Source organism: Struthio camelus, chromosome 1 (assembly GCF_040807025.1).
Source record: "Struthio camelus isolate bStrCam1 chromosome 1, bStrCam1.hap1, whole genome shotgun sequence".
NCBI lineage: Eukaryota > Metazoa > Chordata > Aves > Struthioniformes > Struthionidae > Struthio > Struthio camelus.
In genome coordinates this window covers 103,947,346-103,960,451 of record NC_090942.1, presented here as the reverse complement: position 1 = coordinate 103,960,451, position 13,106 = coordinate 103,947,346, and the positions used below count along the sequence as shown (strand labels likewise).

Here is a 13,106-nt window from a genome sequence, read left to right as displayed (position 1 = left end):
TATTACAACATTGCATCCAGCAACTGGAAGAAAACTGGTTGAAAAGCCCTGCCTTGCTAGAAGAGCATGCAAGGCAGATCATGTCACTCTTTGCAGAACTCAAAACCTGTCCTGCAGCCAGCAGCTCTGTGCCTGCAGGGGGTGAGCTGCAGCACCCACTCTCCATTTAAAAACCCTTGAAATGCAGCCCTTGCAAAAGCAGTAATTTGGGCTAATCTTTTTGGTGGTTGTTGTTTTTGTTGTTCAAACTGTTTGCAAATACAGGCAATCCATTCTTAAAAGGGGCTGCACAGTTTCAAGGGGTCCCCTTGGGAATTGCAGGAGAGGCCCATTGCCAGGCACTGAATCAAGTAAATGAACACTGCAGAGTGGGGCTGAACATTGCACGTGCCGAGGGCTGCGTATCTCATGGATGAGATGGCTTCATACTGGATCCTTCATGAAGTCCACTGTGCTGTGACTGTGGCCTCCCCATTTCTTAATCCCATGCACAAACTACACTCCTTGCTATGATCTCTTCGGCCGTATAAAGGTTTCATGGGCTTTTGAAAGCATTTCACGTCAAAGCAGTCCACTTTCCAAAACGCAGCATGTTCAAGGCAAAAAAGCATTGTATCACCATTTATCTTATCAGATCTTTTAGCATTGCATTATGGGGTGCCTGCACAGTCCCTCCTCTTGGCCACACGGCTGGTTGTACAGCAAGAGTTCATAAGATGGATGATTCAATCTTACAGAAAGTTCTCAAGGACAGTGTTACAAGAGCCATCCAGATAAATGCAACTTTAATCAAAATGGACTGCCAGGGACAAAAGACTGTTCGAATTGGACATAAGATCACTCAGTTGCATTTTGGCCAGGGAACGGAACGGGATTTGGATTTAACAGAGATTTGACAAGTATCGTTAAACCCACAGGCATGGATTGTGGTAGCTGTTGTATTGTGCATGATATTGATTATCCTGATGACACTGTGCTCTATACAGAAGTTATAGCGAAGAAGTGAACATATATATGAAATGAGCATAAGTTGACTGTGAAGATGTTGAAACACTGGTGTAATCCAGCTAATGGCTGAGGGGTGAGTGTTGGGGGTCTGCACAGCCCTCCTCATGGTCAGACGGCCTGGATGGCAACAGCTGAAAGGCAGAAATCTGAGTGCAAACCATGACCCAAAGGTGTCAGAGAGGCCCTTTGCCCAAAATTGGTGGAGGTAAGAGAGGAACATGCCCATCAGCTGGATTAGGAGGAACATGCCCATCAGCAACCGGGGAATTACTAAAAGACTTTTGAAATGAAGAAGGAGCCAGCTGGAAAGAAGTAGTAAAGAAGCACGCAAGGCTGTGCAGGGGCGAGAGAGCAAGGTGCCGGCACAGAAGGGTGTTGAGCAATGTGTATATTAACATTGTGTAAGTGCCTACTATTGTGATTTATCTGCCCTTTTGCTGATATTGATCCTGAGGGTATAGGTCACGGACTGACAGTTATTTATGTGTTATTAATAAATCAATAAACCTCCTTGACTGTGATTTGATTTAAACAGCATGAACTGAGGAGATTTTCCCTGCAACAGTCATATGTTTCAATGGACTGTTCTGGGCATTGGTAATTTCTGCTCACATGTACAAGAGATTTTTTTTTTTCCCTTGAAGCCTCCCCCCCTGCCCCCGCCCCAAGTATGTTTCTTAAAGCTGACAGAAAATTACCTTCTGGACACTAGTTAAGCCAGGAGGGTATTTCCCCCGTCTCCTTTTCCCATACCATCATTTTTTGAATGAATTAAAGTACAGAGAGAAGGAACAGCCAAATAACCTTCTTACTAGAATAATTTATCGTTTTCACTAGATCCTAAAAAAATAGTAAGACCTGACAATATACTGAGTAGTGGAAGATGGAGAATAAACAAAAAATAATCCACTGATGAAAGTCAAAGAGTGAAGATTCCCTCGTGATACTTTGCCATTCTCCTGGTCTATGTTAAATTCAGTTAGCACGTTGAGACATATTCCAGTGCCTTTTGTTCAGCTGTGATTCCTAAGGTGAAAAAACAGAAACACCCCCCTTTTTAAGGGAATTTATTGTTAAGTCTCATGGTCTCTACTATGTTTGAGAGATCGGTGAGAAGGTGCACAGTCATTACAGTTTTGCTTGCTTGTGAGCTGTTGCTGCAGCAAGAACAATGAATGCTGATTTCAAGCAGGCTAGCTTGTCTGTTTTCTAAGCCATTTCTTTATGCCGCCTTACATTAAAAAGAAAAGAGCATCTTGCTCTGTCAGAAATACTGGGAGATTCTTATTAAGCTGCAAAATAGTTATTCACTATGCTCTTATGATCAAACAGAAAGAGGGAAATCAGTCCCTGCACAGAGCAACTGTGCAAGGCTTATTGCATTCCTCAAGTCCCAATTATGTTTTCAGAACAGTGCATTGGCATTATGAAGGCCAATTTGCCCACAGACACATTGCACACAGTATGATCCACTTGTCCTACATGGTGAGCTTTATCTAAGGTTTCTAAGCATGCCTTCTCCCAGCAGCCAAAATCTTCACAAATCAATTTCTTGTTGAGACTTTTGTAGGATTTTATGTTTCTGAAGAAATACCTGTGCAATGTGCTACAGGACGCTAAATGGTCCATGCTGTTCATGTTTTACAGTCAAATTTCTGCATTTTTGAGACTTTCATAATCCATATTTCTGGACAACTGCAAGTGTCACATTTCAGATATGTGCTAAAGGAAGGGAGGATTTTCATGTAGTTTATGCAGTCTTTGATATTAAGGGTTATTATCCTTGCGGGAAAAAAAAGCATTGTAATTTTAATTTTTTAAGGAGTATGCTGCAAGTCACCCCACTTTGTGGCTCTGTGATTGTGAGTTGCTATTAACTCCTTGCTGACGGGCACTGGTGAAAACCAACCAGCTGAGTAGTATTCAAGAGGTATATCAGGAAATACATGTGATCTCCTTTCAATTGGTAAAGGTAAGGTTGCAGTGATAAAGGGCAAATAATGAAAGAAAATGAAAAGGTAAGAAGAGCTGATGTTCTTCCTTTTTCTGAGCTTTCATCACAGCTAGCTATGATGAGATAAATCAGTTGCGCTGAATGAGGCCGTAGTTTCACAATATGGCAGGCTCGGTTGCACTGAAGTTGGAGGTAGTCCCATACAAACAAACCTACTGCTTGTCCCCAAATCCAGTGCGTGATACCCTCAGCTGGGCCAGCACATTATTTCGGGGGGCTGCTTCGTGACCCGGAACTATAGGACTCATCGGGCTTATGAAAAACATCTGCATTTTGTGAACTTGGGTCTTCATATGCGCACAGCTAGGCAAGGGGTATCTTATAAGTGGAACGACCCCACTTATTTGGAAGGTTAGAGGGCAGCATGTTCCTTCTCAGGTCTCTCTTGCATTAATCCTAAGGCAGTACCCTGTTTGCCAGCCCTGAATGACATTTCTGAACATATTCTGTCGTTTCAAATATTTACACAGAAATAGTTGATCTGGTCTGCATTTTCGGTTAGTTTTCTTAACAAAGATATCGTGTTTGTCTAGTCTTAAATATATCTACCAAAGCAATGGAAAAAAATACAAAATCAGATCTGAGTCAGATTCGCCATTAGTTTAGACTTCCTTTAAGTCAAAAAAGAGCTCAGCTTTTGCATGTAACATTCAGTTGTAAGATTTAGTCAAAAGCAGGCATACAGGGCATTAGATAGCAGTATCAGTAATGTTGCACATACTTATATCCCATGGTCCACATGATGAAACAGTTGCCATTTCTTCCTTTCATTGCAAAACATGATAAGCTTTCTTTTGTTATCCTGTTGGCTTTTTATTTCAGAAGAGTCTTCATGAAAGTGTTTTTTATATTTTCTCACTTCAATAAAATTGAGTCAAATACTTGATTCCAATATGGTCTTCTTACTGTATATTAAGAATTAAGTTGAGAGCCTATTGTAGCAGCTTTATTTGTCAGAGCTAGATCTTTAAAGACATACCTCACAGTGTGATTTATTTCTATTAAATTAGTTATTTGTCCTCCTCGTTGTAATCTTTTCAGGAAGACAGCTAACATAGTTTGAATGCAAATTCAACCCTAGGGAAATAAAACACATAGGGGAACCAATGTAGTCATATTCCATTTCCATTAATTCATTCATTTGTTAACCTCACATTTGTTTCAGTCTGTATGAGATACAAATTCTGTCATTCTTGCACTTTATTATGTCGCTCAATATATTCCTTTCCCAGAATTAAATTATGTTTGTTGCTGGAAAATAGCATAAATTCAGAGAAGGGTTAGAAAAAATCTTTGTCGTAAATACCTATATTTATATTTTGCGATGATGGCACACCAGAGCCAGCACACGTTCAAGCGTTCTTGAGAACAAAACAGGTACTGAGAACATCATCAGTAATTTATAGTTTAAGCCTAAATTGTTTCCAGGCAATGGCATAAAGTTATAAGAGCTGCTATTTGTACTACATGACAAAAGAAAAGGGGTCAAAGGAAGGAACTAGAAGAAAAATACTGCTTTAGGCATTACTGTGGTTGTTTGTTTAGGTCACGAATCAGGCATACACTGAAGACTGTGCTCCTTATTAATCTACCATGTAAGTACAAAACAAATCACCTGGGTGACTCTGGGCCAGCATCTGTCCTGGAGCTGTTCCACTGCTCTCCTAAATACGATGGCTCTTAGGAGGATCGGACAAATGACACTACACTATCTTAAGAGCACACCTTGGATTTAACCCTCCTGATGCAAAACAAAGCTGAGGAAAGAGAAACACTTCCCTGGTGGGTTGTTCTTGATACCCTCATCACTCTTAAGGAGACAGATTTGGGCCATACATGTTAGACTCTTCTTCCTCACCAATTTCAACCATACTTGACTAGAAAGCTATACCTTTATGAAAAGCCATTCTTATATACATACATACATATATATCTGCATCTTGGAGAAAAGGCAGTCTGAGGGGCTTATTGCACATTGCAAGGGACATATTGCAGAGGAAGAGGCTTAGTGAAGGAGGTTTGTTCTTTGGGGAAGTTTGCTCTTTTCTTGCTGTAGATACTGTGGACAAAACTATCTGCATTAAACAACTGGTAGAGTGCTGAAACATTACCAGAAATAAAGGAAAGCATCATCTTCTCAGTTTGTGGAAAAGCTGGCTCCTAACTTGCAGACCAGAATGCAATGAGGATCGCTTCTGCAAGTGAGTTAAAATATAATCCTGCTCCATTACAAACAAAGTGATTCTACCTGATGACTTAACAGTGATTTTTGATTAAGACCTTGAGCTCTCCAGTTCAAATTGACATTGGCATCTTGATAAATGCAGATAAGATATTCTTTATTCAGACCCTTTTTATTTTCACTTTTGAAAGGAGTTTTAGCTTAAGAAACTACAAATTCTTTTTAAGATCAGTGTTGGCCTTTGCAGAGCTTGCATTCACATATGTCACAAAAGGGGCAAAAATGTATAAAAATGTGGTTTGCCTGCTGGGACCCCAGTACCATCTGAAAAATGTGTTCAATGTAATAGAGGAATGAATGAATGAAAAAATGTCTGAAATGTCAAAAAAAAAAAAAACCCTTAAGAGATGGCAGTTGCACCCTCTTTGCTGTTTTCCAATGACTTCTAGACATCATATTACAAAAACAGAAACGTAACAGGCAAGAGAGAGTGAAGAAGAGAATTGGGTGTGAAAGAAATTCCCACTGCAAATTTTGTTCTGCAAAACCCTGAACAACTGGGTGCTGTTGCTGGACAAAGCAGGCCTATGAAAGAGCCCTCAGTACCCATACCACTGTGACCTACAGCCATTAACACAACAGATAGCTGGAAGAATTACTGTCATGCTACCAGTAAATAGCGCTAGCATTACTCTACTACATGCATAGCTGTAATTTCATAATGTGCAATTATATTGTGTTAAGTGAAGCTACTATTTCCAGGAAGAAGTGGCATCAACTGAGTGTCTATATTTGGGGATCGTGAACTTCACTTTGGCTGTAAACATGCCAGCCCTTGAATTAGACCTCTGAAAACTAAAATCACTGAGAGGACAGGGTTATTGAATGAAAAATTGAGGCACTGCAGCTATGATAGGTAATGTTCTTAGGATGCAAAGTGCCTGCCTGTTGCCAGGGTGGAGGTGTCTTCTGCAGCCTGAAACCAAGAGCAAGAGATGCACCTCTGCACCCAGACTTGGGCTCACCCTGGCCTTCCAGGAAAGGTCAAAGCTGATTCCAAGAAGGAGCAGCCCGGGACAATCCCTTACTCTTGAGACACTCCCTCCAACCTCCCTACATCCACGTATAGTAAGATGAGATCTGCTTGGTCTACACTTGTCAAATGCAGATGCTCAAAATCTGAACCATCCACTGAAAACTGGAAGCATCTATTTTATGTTGAATCCAACAAATTCTTCTGACAAATAAGCAAGAAATTCCACCGTTGTTTTCTAGGGTCATTCAGTTCATTAAAGAAGTACACTTGCACAGCTTGGCCTTATCAACTGAACAGTTTGCCTGCATACTTAGGATTGAGCATGTTCCCAGGAACAAGGATTTTTCTTTAATCAGTCAGAATTGATAGGCTGACTGAAAGGCTGGTTTTGCCAGTTTTTTTATGATGGTCAGTGATTTGTGTCCTTGGTCTGCTGAAATAGCCTCCTTGCAGTCTTGGCCTGGGAAGTATAGTGTGGCTAATAGTCTTTCATCCATGTATGCAAACTTAGCAGGTACATTGCAGCCCACAAATTCGGAGTTAGTTCCTATATATTATATATATATATACATATATATATATATATATTCCTATATCTCCTTCTAAACATCTTAATCTAAAATCTGAGGAGAACACAAACAACCATCAGTTCAGCATGACAAACCATTAGAGGTGCTAAAAGGAAGGTATATTATTTGACTTGCTCTGCTATTAATTTCAATTTTTTTTTGGTACTCATGCACCTACTAACAAATAATAGCCAATTCTGTTATATTTCATTATATCATCCTATTCTGTATAGTAGAGAACAGGCAGCTGAATGAAACCCTGTCAATGAAGGCCTGTATTAAGCAGACTATTTCCATGTCAAAAGCTTCTTTTCCTTGACCACTGTTTAATGTTACACTGTAGTAGCAGTAATGACTACTTGCTGTGGCAGTTTTCCATGAATTTATACGAAGTCATTGACATGAAAATTGAGCAGTATTAATCCGCTTTTATTCTACATGTAATTGTTGCAGGTAGGTGGCCTTCCCTTATATATCCTGTATTTTAATATGTATTATACTGTATATAATTAAATGTACATGCAGGAGGCAACTCTCTTTGAGCCTTTTGAGACCTGTTTACTTTATTTTAAAATGTTTTATGGTGGAATAAAAGTTTACAACACTCCAGCCTACAAAAATGTAATCTGTTGTAAAATACCTCTCTAATTGAATTTGGAGCACCAAATGACTTTCAAGATATTACACACCACTATCAGAAATGCACTGGTGATAATACGCACCCAGGGCGAGTGTCATAGAGATTATCACCCTATATGCCACTTCTTGTAGTGGCCACTCATCTAACATATATCTGGGGTGTTTTTTACTACTGGAATATCCAACTCAATCTTGTTTAAAGCTGATGTCCTGGATATTGCCACTGAAATGCTGTAGATATTCTTTTTCTTGCTGTAACTTCACTTCAGATACCCTGGGGAGTCTGAATATTCATACAGGCCTGCCAGGATACAAAAATAAGATAAAGATATAACCTTCCCTACTCATTGTGTTAGTCACCTTTGATTTAAAAAGATCCCAAAGCAGATAGGAGCTTACTTGGAGGGTGGCAAATGCATGAGCAATCAGAGCTTTCAGAAGGGAGATTCACTTAACTAAAATAATCATTTGTTGGGACAACAAGTGTTGGGACAAACAGACCCATGAGGAATTGCATCTATATTGAAAGAGCAAAGGCTATGGGGAGGCTGGGACTGCAGTCACTTGCTGATTGTTTTTCCATTGACCTAAAGTGCAGTAGCTCCTTTCCTGGTGCTTGCTATTTTGCACTGAGCAAATGAGAATAAACAAATATATTGTTTTGCACTATAGACCTCAACAATCTGTCATGGGCCTGACTTGTGCTACTTTTGGCCGTTCTCAGGTTCTTATGTTACTAGCAAAGTCCTAAATAAATCTCTTGAAGACTTTGACACCTTTCCCTTTTATTAATTTGCTTTCTTCGGGGATGAGTTTATTTTTTTATTTTTGTAGGCTTTTTAGATAAACTTGTGTCAGGATGCTTTTAGGGGCACAGCTTGGAAGGGATGGGTGCTGGTGACAAAGATAGGAGGTAATAAGGAATGTTTTGGAGCCTTCAGGTTTTTTGTTAGTAGGTTCATAGCTGTAAAGATGAGGGGTTTTCGATGAACATTTTCAGTGTTAAAGTCCAAAAGTAGAGTTCTAATTAGACCATCAAAAAGGTGGCTTGAGGTGAACAGCAACAGCACTTGCAGACTCTTCTGTATTCAAGCAGAAGAGTGGATTTTTTTGTAACATCTTCAAAATCAGACCATTTATTTTATTTTTGCATAGGTAAAAGGTGTCATAAAAAAAAAAAAGCAGCACAAGTATTCTCCATGATTATAGGAGACAGAACAAGAGTAAACGGTGGCAAGGGCAATTCAGGCTAGTCATTCTCAACATTTTCCAATGGTAAGAATAGGGAAATAGCAAAGTTAAATGCCTGGTGAGCTTGTGGAGTCTCCATCATTAGAGGCATTTAAGAACAAACTGCTGATCTTGCCACTTGGAAGAGAAGATAACGGGGAGAGCTTCACAAACCCTGTGACTTTATGAGTCTGATTTAGGTGCTAAACGTAATCAATTCGGTGGTCATACAAATGAAAACAAAATGTAAACTAAGAACTTCTGCACAACCTACTAAATTTTGTACAGTTACCACACTGCTGGTCAGAAACTCTTTAGACCTTTGAGTTTGCCATAGTGGTAAGATGATTTTCTTCATAAACTGTTCTACAATTTTTTAAAAGGGAAACGAGCTGCTTTAAACCTACTCAAAAGTTGAAAATTGGAATGCGATTTTCTACATATATAGATGCATCTGCAGGTGTGAGACCTACAAAGAAAAAGTTTCAGATATAATGAGTGCAATAAAACTCTCAATTTGAAAGTGATAACTTTTTTGGCTCATTTGATTGTTTTGGATAAATGCAAAAATTGATGAAATCTTGTAATTCACATGCTAAATGGCAACTTCTTGGGTCAAACGACTGCCAATTTAGTAGGAGAATTAAACTAGTGGCCTGATAGCTCTGTAACTGATTTGCGATTCAGGGAAGCATGACATTTAGTCATGCACCATGGTTGGTCACCAACATATTGCTGTGCTGACATTTGAACATGACTGCATTTTTTTCTCTCTCCATTGCATATTAGAAGTTGGGAAATGAAAATACAGAATTAATCTGAGGCAGGACTATTAGTATAGCAGTTTCACCACTCGTACTGACTCTGCCCATGTCTGCACTGCCCTGTTACAGTGCTGCCTGTTAGTGGCCCTGGTGCCAAAACCCTGTCCTGAATTATCCATCTTTTGGAAAAACTTTAGGCTGCCCAGAGGCACCCCAGGCTGTTATGCTAGGAATGAGACTTTGGGAGCACCCTATCTTCAGGCTGCTCTTTAAGCTGTCTCAGCCAACTGTGAGTTGGTTCACAACTCACATCACATTACGTAGCCTAGAAGCTTGTTGGGGCAGATGGTCTCACTCTGCAGATCTGCCCCGTGGAAACTAAACACGGTCTGGGTGAACGCTAACGGGGCTTTGCCAGGAGGCTTTACCAATCCTTGTGAGATTAAAAAACAGGCTAAAAGGCACTCCACCTTATGTGCAAACATGGACATTTTTGACATCCCAAGACCTGCAACATGGATGCAGCCTAGGCCATCGTTACTGGGACAGCTTTCAGGGGCAACCTAACAGAGCAGTAAGTGTGACAACTGAAAAGCTGTCATATAGGCTCTCTACACCCCCCAAAACAAGAACAAATACTTCTAATTGCCTACAGTAGAGAGTAAACCAGTTTTTATGATACTATACACGTGGATCCCTGCTTCACGCACCCTTCCTCAAAGCCACTTTCCCTACACACGCATCAAGCAATTCCATCACTATACATACGGTTTGTACCAGCACAAGAGCTGAACAATAGCACTGGCAGTACTGGCCCCCATTACTGATTTGTACAGTCATTATGCCCAGCTGTCAGGGCTGCGAGAGAGCATGGCTGTGACCACATCATCTGATGGAGGATGGCATGATAAGTGTCCAAAATACCTTCACACCATTTTGATATGTCTCCTACTACCTTGGAGGTAGCACTACCAGTACTACCTGGAGGCTTCACCTCCAAGTTTTACAGCACTGCTTACACATTTTTATGAACCGTACAATCCTTGTAAGAACTTGAAGTTTTCCTTCTTGCATAAATTTTTGATGGCAAAAACAGGTTTGCATACCCACGCCATGCAAATACAGCAGAAATCATCTTAGATCATCTGGTGCTCAGGAAATGCATGCAGAGCAAAGATTGCTAGTTTGTACTTACATTTAGCTGCTTAATGCACATGGCTTGATTTTCCTTCTGGAAAGCAATCTTATTTGAAGGCAGGAATACACTGTGATGACAGCAGGTGCCGTGTCTTTCAGAGAAGCACCTCCACAGAGCTCCTTGAGGGAGAGGAAAGAGAATTACTTATAATGTCTCTTAAACATGGCATACTCAATGCTAGTGGTCCTAACCCACTAACTTTGTTTTTTCCTATTCTAATCTTTCTTGCCTCTAGTGGGTGAATTCATTACGCAATAGACGCTCTGATAGCAGTCCCCTGACTATTAAACTGAAAAATTTAAGCAGCAACCCTGAAAGCTTAGATATTTTAATTGAATATGTAAAACTTGGTCATCTAAAAAAAATCCCAAGCAATATTTCTGAGATATGATAATTAACATCCCAGAATACTAAACAGAAGATGTAAAATAGTATACAAAAAGATTAACTTGTTATAACCATACATTTAAAAGATGTTTAAAATGTAAATGAATTTAAATTGCTGAAAGGCTATTCAAATGATTTATTTTATATACAATAGATACCCTCAGAAGCAAAAAAGGCAGAGATGCACAGTGAATGATGTGTCCTGCTACTGGCGCCTGTGTGATTTTACTATTACTACAATCTTTACTAATCTACAGCATGCAACAAAAGCTTTGTCAGTATAAAAACTAATTTTTTTTCCTGCCCCTTGCCTAACGTAAGGTAAATTTTAGATTAAAATGAAATGGAAGTATTGAAACCTAAAGTAAAAATTTCTGCTTATAAAGCTCTCTCTTCTTTCTGTGAGCCTGATCTCATCTTTGATATACCAGGAAATAAGTGAACCTCTTTAATAAAAAATCCCAAACCAATCCAAATATAAAATAACCTCTCCTATCTCCCTTTCTTTCCATATCAACTTCTCATGGCTCATAGGATACGATGATCTTGTTTGAGATGGATTTTGGAGAACTTTGATACAGAGTTATTACTGGCAATACAAAAAAAGCTGATTTTTTTTGCCAGAGTGGGTGGAAATTATTAGTTTTAAAAACTGATGACAGAATTACACGCATCCTTGGGGACAATCCTAAAGTGCCACGTTTTGAATTTTAGAAAAAAAATTGATACGTCAAGTTGCTAATGCATGAACAATTTTTCTCTTAGTAGGACTCGTTCCAGTATCTTCACGTGTCTTCCCAAGTCTTCACCACTTAATTTTTCTTGAATCACATTCTTACTGTTGACTTTTTTAAAGATTTATTTGGATTTCACACTAAATGGAATACTTTTAGAGGTAAGTAGTCTAATGTAGCCTGTAAAGTGTAGGAAGAGTTTATTTTGAAAGACTTTCCATTACAAAGAAAATATTCTCCGGTGTGATGTGGGGAGTCACGCTTAAAAACAAAGAGGGCAGTCAATTCACAGCTTCCTTACAGGCTTCAGCAGTCACTAGATAAGTGTATATGGGACCAAGGTAACAGCAAATTTATGTTCCTTGCAATGCAAGCATCATTTTGTGTTTATGAGTGTAGGATCTGTTACAGTGAGCATGTCCTATGTGCTACAAAAGACTCTGAGCAGGACTGAGAGTGACATTTCATACGTTTGAAGCTGGCTTGCTTGTTAATGATGTAGCACAGAGTTTAAGAGAATGGGTTTGAAAAACATTTCAGAGATGACTAAGGTGGATGTCTTATGACAGTTTCTACCAGAGCTTGAATAAGTTAACTTTTATGCATATGCCAAACCAGTGCTGTTGCTTTTCTTTCCTAATGTGGAAATGAGTCATTTCACACTGCTTAGGCAATGTAGAAAGGAAATCTTGAAAACGAGAAAGCAGAGGGAGCATCCTCCAGCCTTGAAGTATCAAAATGGTATGAACAAAGTTAAATAAAGTGACCTAAACTAAATTATTGTTTGGTATCCTAAATATGAGTATCCTTGCTGGCACTTACAATTAACTCTGTTACATATTTATATTAAGTGGCTCAATAACAGCCACAAAGAAAAAGCTTCAAAGATCTGATGACAGACCCAAAAGTCCCTTTCCAGCTATGTCAGTAATCTGGTAAAAAAACATTTTCTCCTTCTAGGAGCACTGTTTCTTTTCTCTTGTATCCCTCCACCGTCACGGCCCCAGAAACGTTGCTATTATTCTGAAGGGTTTTGTCCCCATAAGTTCTTTGACATAAAAAAATACTCAGAACAAAAATTCACAGAAGAAAGAAAACTTGTTCCCAAGCTAACAGCCCTCTGTAGATAAGGAACATTCATATCCTACATATATTAATATTGAAGACTATCTCAAAAGTAATATCACTGTTATTTTAAATGTAAATTATGAGAGAATTTCTGGCCTGAGAAGAATTAAAAATACTGAAAATTCAGAGGTATTTACATGTGACTCTCATGTAAAGGATATTCATATGTATTCACATGCATTTACATACATATGTATACATATTTACATAGCTCTTG

General features: G+C 39.2%; 1 long non-coding RNA gene across 2 annotated transcripts in view; it reads right to left on the bottom strand.

Annotated features, from left to right (window-relative positions):
- LOC104144199 (uncharacterized) overlaps positions 1-13,106 on the bottom strand; it is a 71,609-nt gene that overhangs the window by 18,659 nt on the left and 39,844 nt on the right. For both annotated transcript variants that reach the window (XR_011134769.1, XR_694074.2), the window contains one exon: positions 10,638-10,759. This is a non-coding gene — a long non-coding RNA (uncharacterized lncRNA). The remainder of the gene's footprint in view (positions 1-10,637; positions 10,760-13,106) is intronic.